Source organism: Wolffia australiana, chromosome 19 (assembly GCF_029677425.1).
Source record: "Wolffia australiana isolate 7733 chromosome 19, ASM2967742v1".
Classification (NCBI taxonomy): Eukaryota; Viridiplantae; Streptophyta; class Magnoliopsida; order Alismatales; family Araceae; genus Wolffia; species Wolffia australiana.
Genome location: NC_135853.1, coordinates 5334322 through 5359696, shown reverse-complemented (window position 1 = coordinate 5359696; position 25375 = coordinate 5334322). Strand labels below are relative to the sequence as shown.

The following is a 25375-nucleotide window of genomic DNA, read 5'->3' as shown; positions in this document are numbered from 1 at the left end:
CCTATGACGACCCCCCGACTAGCGAGGTTCCCTAGCGCCCGAGCAAGACTCCAATATAGGAGCCTCCCATCCTGACCTACCGACCAGGAGATCCCGAGACGCCACCGCATCACTACCACCGAGCTGAAGACTAGGAGTACGACCACGGCGATCGACGAAGATCTCCTCCTTGGGAGGAGTGGCCACCACCACGATATCACGATGATCGTTCCTACCCTCCGGATAGGAACTACTACCCTCCCGAGAACCAGAGTTCTCGGCGATATGACTATCCCGAGTATCCCGATGATGGGACCCACAACCCCAACTGCATACCGGTGCGGAATGCACCGCACTATTCGTCCGGACCAGGTAGCCCCCGGCAGCCACCCATTGTCCGATGACCGGATGTCGCCACTTATGGTGACAGCTCCGCCTATCCGCCGCACTATAGGGCTGCACCCATTCACACGCCGGACCCATATGAGGAGGCCCCGGCACCGTCCCGAGCAGTGCCGAGATACCCTACGGATTACGACCGTGCTCCACGTCGGGATTATCCACCCGATGACCTGTCGCGCCCTAGGAGACCCCCGGCATACCTCCCTCACCCGGAATGTGCCTATCCTGCACACTCCCCGTCACCACCGAGACGACCTCATCACGACGGATACCCGGAGGAGCGACCACCCTATCGCCTGGCACCACGCCGAGACGCCTACTACGAGGATCGACCGAATCATGTTTATCCACAGGACGCACCCCGTCGCCCACCTGCTCGTTGTCACGAGGATGAGCATGAGCGACGTAGACAGGCGCATCGCGCCATGATCCAAAAGAGTGTAAGGATCGAGGTGTCCATCTTCGAAGGGTCACGGAACCCGAAAGACTACACGGACTGGGAGTCGGACCTGGAAAGCTACTTCCAGTGGTACGATATGGATGATGATTTATGTGTGGCATACGTCGAGGCTCGACTTGCAGGTCAAGCAAAATTCTTTTGGAAAAACCAGAAGGAAGCGGCCTGATGACGAGGAGATCCACCCTTCACATGGGACGAGATGTTGCGAAAGTTGAAGGATAAGTACATCCCGAAACTTTACATGACTCGACTCATGTTGAAATGGATGGACCTTAAGCAAGGGAAGCGTAAGGTCTCCGATTACATAGAGGAATTCGAAGAGTATCGAATGCGATGCAAGTTTGTGGACAGCCCACAAATTCAGATCGCATTCTTCATCCATGGGCTTCGCCCCGACCTAGGAGCTCTAGTGTTAGAGCAGAACCCCTCGACTGTCAACCTCGCCTACAATCTCGTTGAGAGCAACGAGCTTAGTCATGACGACGTCATGTCGACTACATCCTCGGCGCCCCAACCCACTCACTCGACGGCGACACCCACAATGACCCGTACCACCGCAGCTTGGAGCCGGAGTAGTACTGCCACTCCCCGACCCTCGGCTTCGCCAGTGACATTGGCCCCGGCACCCACGCCATCCACACCCTCGGCGATATCCACGGCTAGAGCCCCGTATGTCGACTCGTATGGTACCCCTCGGTGCGGCTACCATCACTACCCACGCAGTCGACGACGGCGCCGTCCCGCACTAAGCCCTCTGCCATTATCACTAATGGCTGCATCTTTTGGCGCGAATTGGAACACGACCGGGAGTCCTCTCCCATATGCTACGCCGTGACACTATCGGACGGAACTACTGAGTCGGGGCACGAGACTCCCCCCCCGGAGATCACCCAACTCCTCGAGGAGTATGCGGATGTATTTCCCGCCGAGCTGCCGAGTGAGCTCCCTCCCTTACGACATATTCAGCACGCCATTGATTTGGTCCCGGGAGCCACTCTCCCTCACCTTCCCCACTACCGGATGGATCTAGTTAAGTACGAAGAGTTATACTCCCAGGTGAGGGATCTCCTAGCTAAAGGCTTAATTAGGGAAAGCCTTAGCCCATGTGCCGTACCAGCATTTCTCACCCCAAAGAAGGACGACACTTGGAGGACGTGCTGCGACTCACGAGCCATCAACAAGATCATGGTGAAATACCGTTTTCCCATGCCACGAGTCCAGGATCTATTCGACGAGATGGTAGGTGCGTCTATCTTTTCCAAGATAGACTTACGGAGCGGCTACCATCAAGTCAGGATTAGACCTGGAGATGGATGGAAGATGACATTCAAGATAAAAGATGGCCTATTCGAGTGGAACGTGATGCCTTTTGGGTTATCAAATGCGCCTATCACCTTCCAGCGCTTTATGAATGAGGTGCTTCGAACGTATAACGGCAGGTTTGTTGTCGTATATTTTGACAACATCCTTGTGTACAGTAAGACCCAAGAAGAACATGCACAACATCTACAACACGTGTGCACGTCACTACGCCAGGAGAAACTCTATGCCCATCCGAAGAAGTGTACCTTCTTCACCTGTGAGGTCTCCTTTCTCGGATTTACCCTATCCGCGAACGGAGTAGCCGTCGATACGGCCAAGATCGATGCCATCATTTCCTGGCCCAAGCTTAAGAGCATCCACGATGTCCGTAGCTCTATTGAACTCGCCACCTTGTATCGAAGGTTTATTCCGGGTTTTAGTGGGGTTACCGCACCCATTACTGACATCCTCAAGGGGGAAAAATTCGAGTGGACCCCCTCCGCCGACCAGTCATTCGAGCTTCTTAAGAAGCTCATGACCGAGGCCCCAGTCCTCAAGCTCCCGGATTTCAACAAGGTATTCGAAGTCGCGTGTGACGCATCCGGAGTCGGGATTGGAGGAGTGCTCAGCCAAGAGGGACATCCTATCGAGTACTTCAGCGAGAAGTTGAATGATACTCGAAGACGGTACGACAAGTACGACCGAGAGTTCTACGCTCTCGTACAATCTTGAGGTCGAGCCACGAGAAAAAGAGGGACATCTGGTACTGCCGAGGAACGTACTTGCTCCTTAACTTCTGCGCCATTTCCACCCAGGAATTGATGGGTCGTCCTCGTCGCTCAGCGGCGACTCGCTCGTTCTCCCAAAAGATCTTGGCCTGTCCGCCAAGTCGTGGCAGCACGACCGTTAGGTGCACAACTGGTACCTTATCATCGCGCCTACCGGTTGTTTTTCTAGACTTAGAAAAACAAAAAGTAACTAGATAACTTGAGGGCTATGCCATCACGTACCCCTGCCGAGACAAAGACAATCCCCCTTGGGGCAACGATAAGGTATGCTGATCCGCCCTCGTCTTTTATTTCTTGCAGTGCACTCTTGGTTGCCTCTACCACACTCGGCTTAAACATAGGTGAGTGTGAAAGGTTGAGTGAAGAATTATCCATCTTGAGCGTCTCATCCGTTTGGTACGAGTCAAGTCCGCTCGTCCCGTGCGAGCATCTTCCCATGGGACTTATCCCATTCGACGCCGTAACATCCTCGTCCATCCAGACAAGGGTCGGCAGGTCTCCCCCCCCCCCCCTCCCCCACCATCCCCGAGCGACTCTATCGATACCCCGGACATCGGCACCCCTTCTGCTTGTCGGCAACTGTACGTACAACACCCCGGCCTGTGCATTCCATCGTAGGTCATCCTTGTAGAAGACCCGTGTTGGACGACTACCAAAGAGTAGCCGTCGGGCACTATCACACTTGACACCGAGCCCCATTCCTTGGTGACGGCCGGATCTCATCCCCGACGTTGTCCTGCATCACAAGCCAGAGAAGAAGAACCAGGCATTCAATCCGTAAAACATCCAAGGGTAGAGACTTAGAGATAGCACCTTTAATGCTAATTAAGGAAAGAAGTCTTGAACGTCCCTGGGGTATTTATAAGTTCTCAATGCTGATTAGATGACCATAATGGACATAGATCGTGACCCAGAAAATAAAATCTAGCCATCCATTGTATTAAAAATCCAATGGCTCTCATTTGCTCTCTCTCCCTGTATAATCCCCTTCACCCTATTGTAATATTCATCTTGTGATTCAATCCAAAATAATATTTGGTGGCCTAAGTACAATTGAGTCATAGATCCATTCACCGTATCGAGTGCCAGGCTGAGCAGGAAGCCTCCAGGGCTGAAGAAGCTGGTGGAAAGGAGAAGAAGAAGTCCCTTGGGCCTTGGAGGGTGTGACAAAGAGGTTACCTTCTTATTTCTCCTTTTCACTCTTTTATGTTCGTCCTTTGTCTTTTGGTTAGTCTTGGATCAGCTATCCAATATCCAAACGGTCCCAATGCATCCAACCACGCTCTAAAATTCATTCTAGAACTTATTCTAGAGTGAATTCAGTGCAGTCCATTTTTTCTCTCTCCTCCACCAAACCACTTTCCCCATTTGGCATCTAGACTTAGCCAAATTGTGACTAAGTCCAGAGCGCCAGACTGGTTCATTTCCTATTTTGTTTTGGCTTTCAAATACTCCTAAAAAATCCCAAAAAATCCTTCTGCCTAATAATATTATTATACTATTATAATTATATTTTAACTTTCCTTATTTTATATTATTATTTAATTAGTTATTTATCGTCATATGTAGTAAACCTACTTCTAGTTATTAAAAAAATATATTACTAAAGCACAAATTCTTAAGGAAAAACCCTTGCTCCCTGTGGATCGACCCTTACTCTCCCCATGCTAGTAAGGCTATTATAAATTTTTATTGTTTTAATTCGGATAAATCAACGACACTAATTAGTAAAGTTAGCTCATCACTAATGACCCCCAAAATCTGAATTATCAACTGGTGTCGTTGCCAGCGAGCACAGTGATTGTTTTTAGTGAATTTGTATTTTTTTCCTCTTTTGCCAAACTTGAGGGCGGCTAACCCTCAACAAACGGTACTTGTATCTACTTCTTTGGAGATTAATGCTCTTAAGAAGGTCTAAGGTTGGGACTAGCGCTAAGGAAGATCTAGACACTCAATATCCTGTTCTTCCAGCAACACTTATAGTTAAAGACAAAAAAGAAGTCGATATGACAGAAGATGGTCAGCCACAACAAGGGAGGAGAAGGACGATGCTGGATAGATCTACTCCATCAAAAAGTCTCAGGCAAACTGCCATCAACATCAATGTAGGTGCGGGGGTTATGTTTAGGTATGACAATGCCCTACTTAACTGTCTCCCTGAATTTATTGGCGATTCTTCTCAAAACCCCTTAGAATTTCTTGACGATTTTCACATTCAATGTTCCTCTCTAAATGTTCCTTGCTGAACTACTAAAGCAGTAAAAATGAAGTATTTTCTGCCTACTTTAAAAGACAAGGCTTTTGCATGGTACAGAAATTTAGGCATAACATTTAATTCATGGGAACAGATGCACAATATTTTTTCCATAAATTTTATTCTCTTTCCAAAACTAATTTTTATAGAAAATAAATTCATAAATTTTACTCTCATGATCACGAAGCATTTAGTGAAGCATGGGAAAGGTTTAATGAATTAACCCAAAAATGCCCTCGCCATGGAATAGAAAAGTGTCAGCTAGCTGAAATTTTTTATGAAACACTTCCTGATACTTTTAAAAGCAAAATGATTCAAATAGCTGGTGGCTCATTCTATATGGCTTATGAGGATGAAGTCTTTGATCTTTTGGAAAGGGTGGCTGAAACTGACCCGCAGGAAATAGGAGCCAGTCAAAATGGAAGAAACACCGACCCAAAACGAGGGGGAGTGCTGCAAGTAACTTCAAAGCAAGCTGATCTTCATGTAGGGATAAGAGAAACCAACAAGAAGCTTGAAAAATTGACTTCCACCCTATAGAATACATTTCTCCCTAACTCACCCGTTGTGAAAGCAAGGATTTGTTCTCTATGTTCTAGCAGAGATCATGAGGATGGAGCATGTCAACTACGAGAGGAGGAGGTGCATGTGTTAAACTATAATGAGCAGTCTTTGGGAGGACCAAAAAGGTCCATCTACGACAACCAAGGAATCTACTCCCAAGGGACTAAGGCCCCTTTCCAGCCATGAGTCCAATTCCAGACCCCACTACATCAGCCTTGATGGCGCAGCACTGCCGGACACCATCGAGCCGTCACGCGAGGAGCCACCGTCGTCACCAAGCCTGCCACTGACATGTCTCCAGCCGACACGACGAGCCGCCGCAGCAACGCACGACCCCGAGTTCAGATACTCGGCATGACGCACGCGCCACCTCATCGTCGGAGCATCCCACTTATCCTTATCTTTTCTTATCTTTACTTTTGTTCTCTTTTCTTATCTTTTATCATCGTCGTTTCACTTGTTGTCGTGTAGTAAGTGGAAGAGCCCATATGAGGACATCTTCCCCTCCCATGGGCATGACAAGCCTCATTTTCCCTTTCTTTATTCTCCTTTTTTTCTTTTCCTTTTCCTTCCTTATTTGTTGTTCAAAGGGGGCCCATCCTCACCCATTATATAGGGGGGGGGGGGGCACCCAAGTGAAACACTCTTGAATTTGGAAGTTTTCATCTTGGAAGTTGAAGAGTCATATCATGAGAGGAAGGAAGAAGAAAGAAGAAGAAGAAGAAAGAAGAAGAAGAAGAAAGGGGAGAGGACTAGAGGGAAGGTCGCCCGCCTGCTGCCTCGCCGCCATCGGCCAAGTCTTTGCCGCCATCGACCAAGTCTTCGCCGTTGTTGACCAAGTCTTCACCGTCGTCGACCAAGTCACCGTCACCAATGTCTTCTTCGCATCCCCTCTCGCCCGGTGTCCACGCCGCGCCCGAGGCTGTGATGTGAAACGACGACGGCCGGAATCGATCGGCGCGTTTCACGTCACAGGGTTATGATGCGAATGTATGGGATGTAAACCGAATGATGAGAAAATACGAATGAGCAGATAAGGACTTGACAGATAGCGACGTCGGCCGTACCGATCAATGAGAGACGAGTGAACCTAAGATCAAACTCCCAATGACCCGCTGGACCTACTAGACGTCTACTAAGTGAGGGGCATCTAACAGCCCTGGAGCGTTCGGCGTCCAAGTCGGATGACAGTCCGTCTACCACAAGAATCCCTATGCTCGACAAGGTGGCTAGTCCTATCCGATGATGTTCGAGAATATCACGGTAGCGGACGCGATAGGGGAAGACGAGACTGTCGAAGATAATAATACTGGAGTTTATAGAGGGGAGATGAGACTGACCTTTGTATCGCTTAGTCCAAGGCGTCCAAGTCGTCGAGCGGATGCTTAGTGTCGGGTCGTGCGGACGAGTGTCGTTGGCGAGACAAAACCGGTGCGGACGGTGCGGTCGTAACTACCAGCAGAGAGCTGAGTCCACGGGTGGCGTGCAACAAAAGTCGGAGCAGAGGCGCACAAAGGCGCGCTTGGCTGGCGCCGCGGCGTAGTCGTGTGGGCGGGCAAGACAGCGAACCAAGTATCGTGGGAATAGTCGTGGGGTGGGGCAGAAAACCAAGTAATCGGTTATGGCGTAGAGGGTGGGAATCAAGAAATCAAGAAAGATGAGGGCGAAGGGGAGAACGAAGGGGAATCAAGGAGATATGGTGAGATCAAGAAATCAAGAAATCATGAAATCAAGAAATCAAGAAATCAAGAAATCAAGAAATCAAGAAATCAAGAAATCAAGAAATCAAGGGGAAAGAAAGTGGGCGATCAAGAAAGACAAGAGGATGCGGTTGGGGATCAAGAGACGATGGGGAAAGGAGGGTGGGCGATCAAGAAAGGCAAGACGAGGCGGTTGGGAATCAAGAAACGATGGGAGAAAGGAGGGTAGGCGATCAAGAAAGGCAAGACGAGGCGGTTGGGAAGCAAGAAACGAGGGGAAAGAGGGTGGGCGATCAAGAAAGGCAAGACGAGGCGGTTGGGAATCAAGAAACGATGGGGAAAGGAGGGTGGGCGATCAAGAAAGGCAAGACGAGGCGGTTGGGAATCAAGAAACGATGGGGAAAGGGGCGACCAAGAAAGGCAAGAGGAGGCGGTTGGGAATCAAGAGACGATGGGGAAAGGAGGGTGGGCGATCAAGAAAGGCAAGACGAGGCTGTTGGGAATCAAGAAACTTGATGGGGAAAGGGGGTGGGCGATCAAGAAATGGTGGAAGGGTGGAAAAGGTACCAAGAAATGGCTTTCTTGAACTGTAACAACCAAGAACCCTCCAAGAAAGAGGAGTTCTTGACGGATCTGGGTTGTGCTCCCTCGACGTAGCAGATTTCCCCGGTTTATGGCGTGTCGGCGGCTTCTTGAATCTCCCAAGACCCCGGAGTAATCTCGGCGAAGGCCTCTTTCGATTCTTGATGGCGGCGGCTTCTTGAAACTCTTTCCTCGCACAGGAGTGACCTCGACGGCGCGCTTTAACACATCTCCCTCGGAGTGATCTCGACGGGGAGACGTGGGCTCTACCCACGGAGTGATCTCAACGTGGGGTGGGGCTAGCCAAACCCCCTACACTACTCTCTACGATAGGGGGGGAGACGAATTGTGAATAAACTTTTCAACAATGACTCCAAGGTGTTCCTTGGGCATGCCATCCCCTTATATAGTGAGGATGGGTGCCAAGTGAACGTGGGAGAGGACGAACTGTCGTGAGACGTGGTTCGGCCTCCCTTACAAATTCAAAATACAAACATAAAAAGTAAAAATGACGAGGACGGGGCCCAACAACATTGGCCCAGTCCACGAATCCAAAAATACAAACACACATGAAAATGAGCATAAGTAAAAAGATAAAAGTTCTTACGCGGGGTACTTAAACCCCGGGTGGCGAGCGTCGGCGCGAGCTGCTCGGCGTGGCTGACGACATCCCGTCGCGTCATCCTCGAGATGGTTCTTCGTCATCGTGGCGTCGTCCTCGAGATGGTCCTCCATCAGGCTGCCACCCGGTTTCTACTCGGGAGCACCTCCACCGCCTCTCCCAACACCCATCATCACCTGCTCTACCCGCCCACGACCAACGCCAGCGTCTTCGACCTACGGACCCCTCCTGATTCCCCCCATTCAAGCTATCTGTCGCCAGAGCGACGAAGGTCTCCCCTTACCAGCACTCTTTACGTCTCTTACTTTTTTCAGTATACTTTCGTATTGCCTCCTCCGCACTCAAGATATATAGGTGAGAGCGAGACAGGTTGAGGAAACGACGAATATAGCACGAGAGTCTTACCTGCCCGGTACGAGTCGGGTTCTCCCGACGCGTGTGAGCATCTTAGCGGGGTTTCCCCGTTCGGTGACGTACTCGCCCTCGACCCCCTCGGGCGAGGTTCAGGAGGTCCGTCTGACTTCACTCAAAGCAAACCCTTCAATTTTCTGGAACGACACCCACCGCTCGTCGGCGCACGCACGTACTACACGTAGGATCTCATTAACTCACGTCAACATACCTACCTGTCACTCGCATCCGTTGGACAACGTCATTCGACGTAGTCCAACTAGACCTCGACTTGATACCGAGCCCATACCCTCGGTGACGACCGAACGACGTCTTGACGACGTCCGACATCAAGCCTTATCTAGCAGCTCCACAACACCAGGGACAAGATTTGTCTACTCTATCACCTGTGACCTCTCACATGATAGAGCAGCAGAATCGAAGGCTAAGGAAAGAAATGGAGATGCGCATGCAAAGCATGATGGATGCCCAAGAGCAGACCAGACAGCTATTGGAGAGCTTGAAGCAAAGGACAGCTGACCATGGAGGTAAGGGAGTTGAATCCAACTCCCTTTCAGGTCGATTTTGAACTCAATCTTCCATTAATCCGAAGAATTTATGTCATTTACAATAGCATAGCCTATATCATGAAAATGAGGAAGATCTTGAATAAATTCAAGCCATTTCAAAATTCCCAAATGTCAAGGAACTTCAAGATCATTGCCTAGGAGATAAAAAAATAAGATTGGAAGAAAATAACTTAAGAGAAGGAGAGACTCCATCACTTAGTGTGGAACCCTTGCCTTGAAACTACACCCCTCCCATTCCTTATCCTTCGACCTTAAAACCCCTTAAGTCTTCTCATGATTATGAGTATAGTCTCTTACAGAATTTTAAGAAAGCCACTATGTCAGTAGCCATAGAGGATATGATTATGTGCACCTTCTTTAAAGAAATATTTAAAGGATTCATGCACATCTAGGAAAACCAAGGAGGTAGTTAAATTTTCTGAAAATGCCTTAGTATCTTAAACTCTATTCCCATTAAAAAGAGAGATCCAGTAGCTGCTCCTATTATATGTGAAATTGGTGGAAAGACATTTACTAGATTATTATTGGATACAGGAGATAGTATTAGTATTATTCTGAAAGTTTTATATGAGGAATACGGATTTGGGGAATTAGATGAAATCTGCATAAATCGATTGCTAGCCGATGGAACAATTAGACAACCAGAGGGTAGGTTATTTGATGTGATGATAAACATTGAAAATTGTGAGATCCCCGTCAATTTTACTGTAACTGAGGTCAAGGTGAAGGGAGATCTAAGTTTAGCACCTATCATTCTAGGAAGTCCCTTCTTGGTGACAGCTAGAACAATCATGGATTGGGAAAAAGGAACTTTTGAATTTAACGTTGGAGAGGAAAGAGTCAAGTTAGACATATCCAAGATGATGAAATGTCCTAAAGGGAGTCAAGAAGAGTTAAATTTTGTGATGAGGAGGATGAGGTTGAGGCTATTCGAGGGTTTTTATTGAGAGTAGATGACACCAACGAGGAAAAAGTAGAACCTGAGCCTCCTACACTCTCCCCAGATTTGAACTTAGAGCTTAAACCTCTCCCATCATCTTTAAAATATACTTTTTTTAGATTCTAGAAATTCCCTACCTGTGATTATTTCCTCATCCCTTACTCCTTCACAAGAAAATTATATGCTCAACATGTTGAGAGAGCACAAACAGGGATTAGGGTGGACATTTGAGGATATTAGAGGAATTCCTTCATCAATTTGTGAACACAGAATATTTTTGGAAGAGGATTCTAAACCTTCTCGGGAGCACCAACGTAGGCTGAACCCGCATATGAGAGAAATATTTGAGAGGGAAATATTGAAATGGCTAAATGCAAGGATTATTTATGCCATTTCTGATAGTCAATGGGTCAGCCCTATTCACATGGTCCCAAAGAAATCTGGAGTAACAGTAGAGATCAATGAAAATGGAGAAGAAATCCAGAAAAGGCTAATAACTGGATGGCGGGTATGTATTGCGGGTATGGCTGGTGAACGACGGTCTCTAGCATGCGGGCAGTATGGCTGCGGCTAAAGGAGCCTAGCAACAACCCGGAACAGGCAGTAGGCACGCGGGGTGCTTGACCGGCGAGCCCGGAATGTGTGGTGTGGCTGCGCGCGCCACTAGAGAAGCACGACACGGTGGGACGCGACTCAAGGGAAGGTGACGCGGTGGGGCCTGGCGCGGCGGGCGCTGGCTGAACCACCCGGTGCGGATGCACGGCGCGGGGAAAGATGCGAGCGCGGCGACGGCACTCGTGAATGGCCGGTGATGGGCCGGAGGTCCTTGGCAGCGTCGACTGGAGCTAATGAGCGGGCGATCAATCGGGAGCCTTCGGGCGATGACCGCAACCTAAGGCTCGACCGCGATTGAGGCAGCCATCGGCCGTGGATGGGAGGCCAGCACGAGCGATGTAGGAGAGGTGGGAAAGAGGCGTGAGGTTCGGTCGAGAGAGACGTCGTCCGCCTGATGGAGGGTCGTCGACAGGGCGGGATCAACAGTCTGGACGCTGTCGTTTAGGGCGGATAGCACGGGGGAAGGCTCGAAGGATTGCGTCTACATCTGTTGGGGTATGTCTGGAGACTCAACAGGGGCAGGTTGCACTCAGGCCAGGGAAGCGCACAAGGCTTCCAAAGGGATGGTCGGTCGAGCAGGTCGAGATGAGGGCAATGACTGCGAGCAGCCACCAGGTGCAGAGGCGCACCGGTGCAACACCAACGGGCACGGGGTCCAGCGCCAACTCGGTAGGAGTGACAGCGGTGCAATTGGCGCGGGAGGTGACAGCAAGAGCCCAAGGGCTAGGAGGTATCTCGACTAGCCGGGCCGCGGTCAGGGTCAACGGGAAGACCGACCGGATGTCCACGATCGTGGCGCGGGCAGGTGGCGTAGTGGGGCGCCGTGACCGTGCGAGAAGCACAGCGAGCGCACAGCACCGGCGCTGGAGTCCCTACGGTGGCAACGGCGCGAGCTCCCCCCTCTTCTCCTCGCGTCTTCTTCTCCCTCTACTTCTCTTCTCCTCCTTCCCTTCTTCTCCTCTAGGGTCGAACCCTAATTTTTCATCGAGACTGTTCTTCTTCAACATTCAACGATAGATTGCTAATATGTCGAAAACTAAAAAAACACAAAAAATCACTAAAAATCACATTTTTTTTCAATCTTTATTCTCTTCTCTTCCTATGGGTGGGCCCCACCTTTTATAGGAGCAAATATGGGCCTTCACCCCTTAGAAATAAAGGAGAAAAGGGCCCAATTAAAAGTTATTAGGGCCCCCTAATAGGAGGGAGAGAGTGGCACATGACTACGCCTATGCCTGCGCTAACACACGCGCAACGTGTAGGTTTGTACAGCATTCCAGACACGTGCGAATAAAAAACAGACAAATAAGTGGCCGATATATAGGGCCAAGTAAACAAGGAAATGCAAGGAAAGATAATGTCAAACCTTTATGGGCCGTCGACGAGGCCGGGTAATCAGAAGGCTGGGTATCGCACGTGTGCCTTCGCACGACGAATGGGGTTGACAAGGTCTTCGAAGTTAGATGGTCCCCCATCACCCTCTCTCTCTCTCCCCTTCCTTTTCTCTCTCTCGCCTGCCTAGGGCAGCCGCCCTAGGCCGCCCAAGGCAGCCACCTCAGGCCGCCCAAGGTTGCCGCCCAAGGCAGCCACCTCATGCCACCCAGGGTTGCCGCCCAAAGCCGCCCAAGGCAGCCACCCCAAGCCGCCTAGGGCTGCCGCCCAAGGCCGCCACCTCAGGCCGCCCAGGGCATCCACCCAAGGCCGCCTCAAGGCAGCCACCCTAGGCCGCCTAGAGCTGACGCCCTAGACCGCCCAAGGCAGCCACCTCAGGCCGCCCAGGGCTGCCATCCAAGGCCACCCAAGGCAGCCGCCCCAAGGCAGCCGCCCCAAGGCAGCCGCCCCAAGGCAGCCGCCCCAAGGCAGCCGCCCCAAGGCAGCCGCCCCAGGCCGCCCAAGGCAGCCACCTCAGGCCGCCCAGGGCTGCTGCCCAAGGCAGCCACCCCAGGCCGCCTAGGGCTGCCACCCTAGGTCGCCCAAGGCCGCCCAAGGCAGCCACCTCAAGCCGCTCAAGGCTGTTGCCCAATGCCCCCCAAGGCAGCCACCCCAGGCCGCCCAGCGCTACCGCCCAAGGCGGCCCAAGGAAGCCACCCTAGGCCGCCCAGGGCTACCGCCCAAGGCAGCCGCCTCAGGCCGCCCAGGGCTACCCCTGCCAGGGTCACCCAAGGGCCACCCAGGCCACCCCAACCAAGGTTTCTGAAATTTCCCCAAGTCACTCCCCAGGCCTCCTATCCCGCCTCACCGTGCGAGGGCTTGTTCGTCTCATTCTCCACGTCCAGATCCCATGGCCTAGGGAGCCTCTAAACACCCGGATTCGCCTGGCCTCGTCACGGTCAGAATTTCCCGCATGCTCTTCACGCACTATGGTGCCAAGGTACGCCCAAACTCTTTGGTGTTGACGTGTTCTTCGTTCAATATTTTCTCGAGAAGTTTCCACCGCACGAAGCAAATTCGGGTATTGATTTCGATGCTTAGGCATCGTTGCGGTGGGGGAAGGCAGTACTCCCGCCCTCCGTAAGGGTCTGAGCTGCACCACCAGATTTTCCTTGGTTTTAAACTCCGAATCCGATCGTGTGAATTTCTGTGGGATGTTTTATCCTTTCCAGTACCCGATCCTTCCTTTGCCGTTCATCCATCCGTAGCCGGTCCCATCCATTCCTTAATCCAGTCGTCCATTCCTTAGTTGTCGTACGTCAGTGTCGGTCACTCAACTTCTGCTGCAAGTGCAGATACTTGAGCACCTCGTGGTCCAAGAAGAGTACAAACTCCGAAGATAGGAGGGAGTACCTCCAGTGCCTCAAGGCCTGGATGATGGCATAGAACTCCTTGTCGTATGTGGAGTAATGCAGCTTGGCGTCATTCTGCTTCTCACTGAAGAACTCGACGGGGAGACCCTCTTGACTGAGGACGCCACAAATCCCAACACCTGAGGCATCACATGTGACCTTGAACACCTTCCCGAAGTCGGGTAGACGGAGGACCGGTGCTTGTGTCATCATGAGCTTTATCTGCCGGAAAGCTCGTTCTGCTGCCGGTGTCCACGTGAACGACTCCTCCTTGAGGTAGTTGGTGATGGCAGCCGTGACGGAACTAAAGTTCCGTATGAATCGTCTATACAAGGTCACGAGACCTATGAAACTCCTAACGTCGTGCAAATTGGCCGGTGTCGGCCACGACGTGATGGCTCGGACCTTCTCTGGGTCCGCGGTGACGATAAACCCAAGGAAGGCGACTTCTGAAGTGAGAAAGCTGTACTTCTTGGGGTGAGCGTATAACTGCTCGCGCCGTAGGACGGTGCAAACCTGCCGGAGGTGGTCGAGGTGCTCGTCTTTGGATCGATTGTAGACGAGGATGTCGTCAAAGTAGACGACTACGAACTTCCCTATGAAGGAACGTAGTACCTCATTCATGAGGCTCTGGAAGGTACTCGGTGCATTGGAGAGGCCAAATGGCATGACTCTCCACTCATATAACCCGTCCTATATCTTAAAGGTGGTCTTCCATTTATCAGCGGGAAGAATCTAGACCTGATGGTATCCACTCCTCAAATCTATCTTGGAGAAGATAGTAGATCCTGCCATCATGTCGAATAAGTCCTGAACTCGGGGAATGGAAAAACGGTACTTGACCGTTATCTTGTTGATGGCACGACTATCGCAGCACATACGCCACGTGCCATCCTTCTTCGGAGCTAAGAGGGCCGGAACCGCACATGGGCTAAGGCTCTCCTGGATAAGGCCCTTCTCTAAGAGCTCCCTGACCTGCCGTAGTAACTCCTCGTACTTCGGCGGCTCCATGCGATAATGCGTTAGGTTCGGTAGTGATGCGCCGGGTACTATGTCGATTGCATGCTGTATGTTCCGCATCGGGGGCAATCCACCAGGTAGCTCATCCAGGAAGACATCTCCGAACTCCGATATGAGGCCCTCGACCTCAGGTGAACGAGGTGTAACCGGTGGATCGGCAGGGATGTCGAGGGTGACGGTGAGGCACAAGGGCATGTCGTCTCCCTCGAGCCCCAGGTCACGGGTGAACAAGGGCCCTCTGATGACCATTAACCCTATGGGTTTGGTCGCGGCCGGCTTGTTCGCCGGCTTCATGGTATATGGGCACCATGTAACCTGTCGTCCCTGGTACATGAACGAACAGGTGTCCGTTCGCTCGGCTAGGGTGACATCGTGGTCGTATAGCCAGGGACGACCTAGGATGATGCTCCCCACTTTCATGGGGAGTACATCGCAGAGGACGTTCTCCTCGTAGGCACTGACCTTCAATGGAAAGTGGCATTGACACTTCACTGGTAGCGAAGAAGCGTCAATCCACGAGACGTCATAGGGAGTAGGATGCTCGATCGCGGCCAACCCTAGTCGGGTAACCATCGTATCGGAGATGGCGTTGATGCAACTCCCACTGTCTACGATCAGCTTGCACACCATGCCGTTGATCTTGACGTATTTGCAGAAGATCGAGGTGCGGAGGGCCGCATCAACAAATGGTTTCGGCTGTGATTCAACCAGAAGGGTCTGATAACACCCTAAATTATGTCTTTAATTCATGTTATTAGCACAATTTTATGCAGTTAAAGAGCTTAAAATAGGGTTGTTATCATTGATTTACATGAAAATACTGTTTTCAAGTGATTTCTGATTTTTCCCTAATTTTCTGTTAATTCTATGAATTGTAAGAGATTTATTTGAGCTTGAAATGATCATTTTTGAATGAAAATGACAAGTTTAATATTTAATTTTGTTATTTCTCAGTACATTGATGAATCAGGAAATTTTCTAGGATTTTCTAGGATTTTTTAGGATTTTTTATGATTTTTTCTGCGATTTATCTGAAGATGAAAAACATTTTATTAAAAATATATATATATCTATAAGAAAAAAACGAGTATTAACATTATTTTCAAACTTGGAAGGGCGTTTTTGTAAAGTTCTGTTGCAATGATACCCTCAAAACAGCTCTCGGCGTGAAAGGCTTTTTAAGGACTTTTCTGCAAAAAGAAGGATTCAAAATGCGCCAGCCAATGAGAGAGCGACACATCGTGGCGTGTTTAAAAATGAAATGAATAAATAAATCAATTTAAATCCAATGGATTAAATTGGTTTAAAATGGATTTATTAATAACTTTTGATCCTAAAGTCTGATTGAGATGATTTTTTTATGGATCTGTTCGTCTTGATTCCCTCTTTCTATCTATATGTTGGATCATTCAGATCCAATCTACATTGATAGATAAGCATTAATTACTAAATGGGGGTAAAATGGTGATTTTTACCATGTAACCTAAGTATAAAAGCTAAAGTTCGAGAGGGAGAGCTGATTCTTGGTGGTGCTCTATCACAACTACAAGACAGAGAGGAGCTCTAGCTTGGATCAACCTATCTGGTACCTTTTGTTGTTTGTATTTGAACTTTTAGTGTATTTTGGATGATATTTTAGTGAACTTTCTTCTTCGTTCTTCTTTATCTTGGTCTGAACTTCTAAATCGCTAGGCTTGAGCAGAATGTACAAGCCCTTACTAAGATTGAGAGGAGAGAATGAGATATTTACCTAGATATTCCAAATGCACATTAAAAACTATAATCAACCAACTTTAATCAAAATTTCCCTCTCAAGCTCTCTAATTGACCCCTTGGACCCTTTTCTTTGGATCAAAGAAGCCAATTTAGAGCTCTCTATTTCTTCTATTCATCCCATCTTTTCTACCCCCCTTTCTAAATTTCTCATCCAATTAGGGTGATTTGATCTTCATTGAAGATCAAATGGACTCTAATTAGGGGTTCAAATATTTAAAGAAGAACAATTGGATTCCTTACTAGCTTCCCTTGGACGACACTCATACTTATCACTACACATCTTAAGTAGAGTTTTTATAAATTTTATTGTATAAGCTAAAATTGACAACGACAAGGGTTTAAAATTGCATAAAATTAACCCCTATTTTTGGCTTATCAGGGCCTAGCGGGGGTGGTAACCCGCGGTGATGGTCGCGCTCTGCTAGTGCCAGGTGCATCGACGGCAATGTTGGCCAATGACCGGTTGGACACACGTGGTGCCACGGAGGGGGTCTCTCATGCCTCGATAATCTGTATGTACCTGACCTGTCCATCAGGCTCCTTATACTCGAGGGTGAACTCTTCATCTCCGTGGTAGTGGTCATCCTGCTGTGTGTCTGCTCCATCTATGTGATCCGGGTCGACGTCTCCGGCGTCCATAAGAAGTGCTGAAGAGGGGCATTGATTGGCCCGGTGTACTCTTCCATGGCACTTGTAGCACGTCATGTGTGATTGGCTAACGGCGGTGCTCTGGGCCGGTAAGTCGCTAATGGCGGCCCGAGCTAGTGGGGTGGACCCCACGGATGTGACGGGGGCGGTTCCTTGCCCCCCGGTGGTCGTAGTAACCTCTGTAGTCGCGGGTGGTGTGGTGCGAGCGGGAATGGTCCGGATGGATGGGTTCCGGGGCGTGGTGTTCGCGCTAAGTGCCGGAGCATCGTCGGCGGGGAGATCCATGTGTTCCACTAGGTGGTACGCCTCACCGGCCTCGGCTGCATGACACTCGAGGACCTTGTTGCGCAGGGGGGGTCTAAGGCCATGGGCCAGTAATCCAATAATGACCCATGGATCCTCCACGAAATGACAACGCATCCGGCATTCCTCGAAGGCTTTGATGTACTCTATCACCGTGAGCCGACCTTGCTTGAGGTCGAGCCACGAGAGGAACGTACTTGCTCCGTAGCTTCTATGCCATTTCCACCCATGACGTGATGGGTCATCCTCGTCACTCGACGGTGACCCGCTCGTTCTCCCAAAAGATCATAGCCTATCTGCCAAGTCTCATCTCCGCGTACTCAACACAAAGGTCGTCATCCATGTGATACCACCAGAAATAAGAGTTCATGTTCGACTCCCAGTCGATGAACTTTTTGGGCTTCCGAGAGCCCTCAAAGATAGCAACGTCGGCGCGCACGCTTCTCTTGATGCGTGCGAGTTGCTCCTCGCGCCGACATTCATTGTCATCCAAGTGCTGCTCGAGCACAAGGTAGTCTCCGCGTCGTGGCTCCATGCGGCAACGGGGCAGGATCGGCTCGTGGCCACGATCATCCCAAGGGTGGGGTGGTCCCTCACGAGATGCACGGTTGATGGGCATCACGCGGTGTGGGTGTAAGGGGACATCGTCAACCCCGTAGTGTCGTGGTGGGGCCGGCCGGATGTAGTCGTCACGGCACGTCGGTGGGTCAAACATCCTAGAATCGCGGGGCAGGACGGGGTCGTAATGGCGGACCGGGTAGTCGGCTCCCACCTCGCGATCATATCGGCAGACGTAAGGGTCCGGGCGGACCGGTCGATCCACGTCATACCCGGGGGCGGGGTCGTCACACGGGTGCTGCATATCCCAGGCACGAACATCCTGGGGATTTCCCGTGGGGTCGTCGACCTACGGTCGCCCTATCCTCGTAATCACTAGCCGAGGCGTCGTTGACGAATCGCGGGGAGCCGCGTGGAGAGTGCTCTGGCTCACGGGACGCACCAGGGAGTTCCGGTGGGCCCGATGTCCCGGGAGCACCCATATCGTTGGGTGTGGTCCGCGTGGCCTTGACATGCGGTAGTACAGGACTGGCTACTGCTGTCGCGGGTTGGGATCTCGAGAGGGCAGTATCATTGCCTCTCTCGTCTTGCGACGGTTCAGATCGTCGTGGGGAGGTAGAACCTCCGCGTTGTGCCATCTGTGAGGATCGTGTCTCTACGGCCATTCTTGGGATTCCCAGATGAATTTTCGAAAAAGACGATGCAATGCGTATGCAACTAGATGTGAATGCAAAGTCGGAGGCGTGCTGTGGGCGACCACAGCCGGGCTCTGATTCTAATTTGATGCCGGACATCGTCAAGACGTCATCCGGTCGACACCGAGGGTAGCGGCTCGGTATCGAATGAGGATCTCTATCGATCGATGATGTCACGTGTCATCCAATAATGTGGATGGACAGGTATAAATGATGACGTGAATGCAGAAATCCTACGTGTAGTACGTGCAAGTGCAGATATGCGGTTGTGCCATTCTAGAGATCCGACGTAGTCGCCTAGGGTATGGTCAACCAGACCACCCTAACCTCGCCCGAGAGGGTCGAGGACGTCTATGTCGCCGAATGGGAGTATCCCGCTTAGATGCTCACACTCGTAAGGCTCGCCCGAGTGAGAGAGCCTCCTCCCGCCATCCCGCCCTCCTCCCTCGGCCTCCCTTGCCCCCTCCCCGTCGTCGGCCCGATCTCCTCCCCCGGCTTCTCGCCGCCGGCCCGCTGCCCCTCAAGCCGGGCGGAGGTCGAGCCCTTCTGGAAATTTCTGGACGCTGATTGGCTGACTATCGGCGATAGGATGGTGCTGGCAAAGAAGATGCAAAAGCAGCAGCTCAGATCTCTGCTGGCGATCTCCGTGGAGGCCACGAAATCGCAAAATCAGTACGCTTGATCTGATTATGGCGATCATGGCATTGATCAGCAGTTGCGGAATCTGAAGAGCTTCTGATCTTGAAGAATCGCCGAGATAATCGGCCAACAAGAAGAGCCGCAGAGAAGAAGAAAAGGAAGAACGACAACGGAGAAACTTCCGCCTCTCCAGACATCTCCAAGAAGTGGAAGAAAGGCGACGGCGCGGAGAAGAATATCAGGAAGAACAGGAAGAACGGGAAGAAGAAGAATGCGAAGAGCGAAGCAGAGAAAGAGATTTCTACGATCGAGGAGAGGTGAGAACCGAACGAGAAGTGGGATGAATCTTCTCTTCCGTGGTTTGATTCGATTGAAATCTGCAGAGAAGAAAACGGGGCAAGAAGGTATATGTCTGGGGAATTCCGTACTAGTCGACGGAAGACGATAGACGGAGCTTCTTCCAGGGCTGCGGGACTGTGACCGCGCTTGACTGCATGATCTTCCCTGAGAGTGGCAAATTCAGAGGAATTGCCATTGTTTCCTTCATGGTCTGCCTTCTCTCCACCTCATACATTATGAATTCATCTCCGTAGACTGAGATTTTCACATGGTTTGACTGCAGATGAAAGCAACCGCGAAGAGGACCCTGGCGCTCGATGGCTCTTACAGATATGATCAAATTTGCTGATATTTAGCTGCTTTGATCAAAATTCGCTGACATTTTTCTACTTTGATCTAAATTCGCTGAGATTTATCTACTTTGATCTAAATTCCCTGAGACGTATCTACTTTGATCTAAACTCACTGGGATTCATCTACTTCGATCTAAATTCGCTGAGATTTATCTACCTTGGTCTAAATTCGCTGAGATTTATCTATTTTGATCAAACTTCGCTGAGATTTATCTACTTTGATCCAAATTCGCTGCGATTTATCTGCTTTGATCCAAATTAGATGATTTATCCACTTTGATCTGAATTAGCTGAGACTTATCTACTGCCCCCAAAACATTTACTGGAGTTTATCTACTTTGATCAAAATTAGTTGAGATTTATATACTTTGGTCTAAATTCACTGAGATTTATTTATTTTGGTCGAAATTTGCCAATATTTATCTACTTTGACCAAAATTCGCTGCCATTTATCTAATTTGATCCAAATTGGCTGATTTATATACTTGGATACAAATCGCTGAGATTTATTGACTCTCCCCAAAACAATTTGTTGGGATATATCTTCTTTGGTCTAAATTCAATGAGGTTTACTTATTTTGATCAATGTTCGCTGATATTTATCTATTTTGATCAAAATTCGCTGCAATTTATCTACGTTAATCCAGATTAGCTGATTTATCTACTTTGATCCAAATTTGCTGAGGGTTATCTACTATCCCCAAATAATTTACCAGACGGTTAGGGTTAATATTGACTGGTTTGTTGAGCCTTTGATAGCTGCTTACCAGTTCATTTTCCAACAGAAGAGATCAAAGTTAGGCATGAAGTTCATATCATGAGATTCTTATTGGAATTTTCAGCAGTTGCAGGGATTGAAAAATTATGTATTTTTATGTAAGGAATGAACTGAAGGTGCAAGTGTTAGCCAAAATTGAACAGTTTGCTTTTGATTGTTGGGTTCTGTAGGGAAGAAGATTTCTCCACCTTTAATAAAAGAAATTGCATTTAATTTTTTTGCATAACTATTTGCATATTTCTTGCAACCTTCTTTGTCATTTTACCCTCGAACTTTGAACTTAGATCATTTATTCTCAAATAAGTATCAGGCTAACATGAATCATAAGCAAAATGGAAGATAAGATAGTTTAATTCGCGAAACCCATGTACATTGAGTGGTCGTTTGTGGAGGTAAAGGTCGTGGTGGGAGGGGAGGGGGTTGCATATGTTTACAAATGTCACTCCGGAGCAACAACATTGCGGTGAAAGACCTGAAGGGCGGGTTGTGGCATCGAACTCGAAGGACAACCCGGCAAAGGAGGCGGCGAGCTTCACCTCACACATTATCATCATGAACCACCCAGTGCAGTTTGGCAACGGGTACGCGCAAGTGCTGGACTGCCACACGTCAAACATCGTCGTAAAGTTTAAAACTCTATAGCGGTATCCATTGATTTCAAGACCCCATTAAAATGGAGAAGACATCGTGAACAACCTCATTGAGATAGGAAGAGCTTTTGAGAACTCTTTTCGTATAATATCTGGACGCTGTAGAGGTGAATTTCGGAGAAATCAATACAGATATTAGTAAGGAAAATTTCGAATAGAAATTGGATCAGCGAACTCTTGGATCAGAGGCTTCTATCGAACTCTTGGTTTAAGAAATGTTGGGTACGGATCCAGCATACGTTGTCTAATTGTTGTGACTTCCTTTTAAATCTATTTTCTAAAAATGAATCTATTTTTGAATTTAATTTATGTTGACTTTTGAATCTATTTGCTGAAATTAATGTCTGCTGAATATATTTTCTGCTGAAAATGTATTTTAGTGAAAATTTGATTTTATTTCAATGAAATTAATGAATTTTGAATCTACTTTCTGCTGAAAATGAATCAACGGCAAATGAATTTCAAATTTTGAATGTATTTTTGAAAAATACATTCTGCTGAAAATAGTGATGTATTTTCGCTGAAAATGGATCGACGGCAGATGCTGAATAAATTGGTGCATTGAGCAAACTGTCTAACTCAAGTGCTTGGGAAAGGAGAAGGACAAAGAGAAAGACTGCATTTCAAAAAATGGTTCTCATTTTGGTGTAGCATTATCTGCATAGGATTACAAAAGGCCAACACCGTACCCAAAAAACTTTGTACAGGGAACAGTCCACCTCTCTTTTTTTCCTTTGAGCCCACCTAATGTCAAAAGGCAGGTATGGAGCCTTTCTAAATATTGCAGTACAATAACCTGAAATCTACGGAAATCAAAAATCTTTAATCCAATACACAATTGATTTCTGATTTTCGAGTGCAGATTTCCATATATTTCGAAGTCTTCATTAATTCTTTTGGGCAAAAGATCCAAAAATCAACATCATCATCATGGCTGTCGTCGGGGCAAAAGTTCCACCCCGACGAATTCTTCAAAGATGACGAGCCGACAGATGGTGGTGATGGGGGACCATCCAACTTCGAAGCCCTTGTCCATCCTGTTAATCATGTGAAGGCTCACGCATAAGACCCAGCCTTCGGAGTACCCGGCCTCGTCAACGGCCCAACAAGGTTTGATGTTATCTTTACTTGCATTTCCATGTTTAGTAGGCTATGTACGTCGGCCAATTATTTGTTTGTTTTTGTTTATTCACACATGTCTGAACCATTGTACAAACCCGCACGTTGCGCGTGTGTTAGCGCATGTGTAGGTGTAGTCGTGTGCCGCTCTCTCTCTCCCCCCCCTATTAGGGGGCCCTAATTTTTAAATGGGCCTTTTTCTCCTTTATTTTTGAGGGGACAAGGCCCATATTTGCCCCTATAAAAGGTGGGGCCCGCCCATAGGAAGAGAGAAGAGAAGAAGATTCAAGAAAATGTAATTTTTAGCTATTTTTTCTGATTCTTAGTGTTTTTTTTAGTTTTTGACATATTTACGAAAATGCCACTGCAAAGTTAGGAGAGAGAAAGGAAACCCTAAAGTTTGTCGAAAACCGTCGCCGCTATCGCCGAAAACCGCTGTCTCCGCCATCGTCGCTGGAGTTCCAACGACTGCTCAGGGCCACCAGTGGCCCCTCACGGCCACCAGCGCCTACCGAGGGCCGCCATCAACCGCCCAAGCCATCGTGGCCGCCAAGGCCGATCGCGACCGTCAGAGGCAACCGCGGCCGCCAGGGCCTATCGTGGCCGCCCAAGCCACCGCGGCCGCCCAAGCCTCCGCAGCCACCAGGGCCAACCGCGGCCGCCGAAGCCGACTACGCCCGCCAGGGCCGACTGCCAACGCCGTCCCTAGATCGCCGGGCCCATGGCCGACCTGAGGCCGCCACGCCCTGCAATCGACTTGAGGCCCCACGCCCAAGGCTGACCGAAGGCAGCCACGACCCACGACCGACCGAAGGCCGCGGCGACCCCGACCGACCAGAGGCCGCCGTGACCTGCAGCTAACCGGAGGCCACCGTGAATCAGAGGCCGCCGTCCTACCATCGCCTGGAGACCGTTGCTCCGTCGTCTACCGCCAACTGGAGGCCGCCACCCCACGATTGACCTGAGATCTTAGTCCCAAGGGCCACCCCTCGGCCATCCTGTTGCCATTCTCTCGGACGCGCCCGACCAATACTGCGGCCGCCCCATAGTCTCCAATCTCGGCATCCAATCTCGGCTGACCGTGGTGCTGGTCGCACCCCCCCTGCCCTGACACTGTCGCACCTTGTTGCTCACCTTCCACGGTTGCCGAAGAAGAGACCTCCCGAGCCTACCATTCCTGGTACGCTCTTTGACTCCCCCAACGGCGTTATATTATTTCTTTCAGTGCCTCCGAATGTTTTCTCCACCGCCGGGGTTAGATTAGTGATAGATAGGATTCACCTTTTTTGAGGGTTAGGATTTCAATCAGTACGTTCTTGGTTTGGATTGTCGAAGGTGTGTGCAAAAGCGGCAGTAGCCGAGCTCGCACCATCGGCCTTCAACCCGATATCCGGATCATTGGGAGCCTAGTGGCATTCCCAGGTCCTACTTGCCGTAGCCTAGTGGATGTTGGTGCATGTCGACGTCGAATTCATACTTCTCATCAATTTTATTGTCGTATTATCATTAACATGACCTCATCATTGCTCATCTCCGCCATATGATAGGATCGCACTAGCCCTTCCTTTGGCATAACACGAGTCATTTGATCCGAGAACCCGAGCATGTTACATCAAATTGGTATCAGAGTCGATCGTGCTAACATCCGCACTTAGCACTATCGGTCCGGAAAAAAATATAAAAAAATTATTTATTTCTTTCATCTTTGCACGTCGTGCACTCATTCATATTTTCGAAATTCATAGCATGTGCATTCATATGTATACTCATCATCTCATTATTTAGTAGGAGTCCCCTACCCTTTCCATAGTATCTAGCCATGACGATGGTTCGTACACATAGTGGTGCTCAAGAGGACTACCCGTTGGTTCAGGATTGTAAGAATGATTCTTGTACTTACGACCTTCGTTTAGAAGATCAGGTTTCCACTCATCGTCTGGGCACTTACCTTGAAGATGATAGTCTAGACACCCATCCAGAGGATAGGGAATCATATTTATGTGACTGGAGCACACCTCAGAGACAGAGACAGCCCTGCCGACGACTATGCCAACGCCACCAGTCACCCGAGTTGTTTACCGATAGTACTTATGAGGCGAGCCTGACAGGTGAGTCGACCTTTTCGCTACCCTCTCCTAGATGTTTGCCACGACAGTCGGACAACTATTATCGACAGCGAGACAATCCTTATTGCCTGCAGGATGATCGTTACCAAGAGGATCGCCAAGGGAAGGATCGACAACTCGACCGTGATGATCGTTACCAACACGATCGCCATCTGGGCGATCACGATCTCTACTCCGACGATCGTTGCCAAATCGATCACTATCAGAACGATCACGATTTCTACACGGATGATCATTACCATGATGATCCCCAATAGGGCGATGACGATCCCTACCCTGATGATTGCTACCATGACAATTGTCATCAGTACGATCACTATCGACAAGAGAACAATCACCATCAGGACAATCATTACCAGAATTATCGCCATCTAGACAATCATGATCGCTTCCAAGATGA

General features: G+C 49.3%; 1 long non-coding RNA gene and 1 pseudogene across 1 annotated transcript; one reads left to right on the top strand and one right to left on the bottom strand.

The window, feature by feature from the left end:
* Positions 1-5354: 5354 nt before the first annotated feature.
* Positions 5355-5433, bottom strand: LOC144715945 (small nucleolar RNA R71; annotated as a pseudogene).
* A 13894-nt stretch (positions 5434-19327) lies between these two features.
* LOC144715665 (uncharacterized) lies at positions 19328-20428 on the top strand. The gene is made up of 3 exons (XR_013584684.1): positions 19328-19927; positions 19994-20158; positions 20233-20428. It is a non-coding gene; the product is annotated as an uncharacterized LOC144715665 (long non-coding RNA).
* The last annotated feature ends 4947 nt before the right edge of the window (positions 20429-25375 follow it).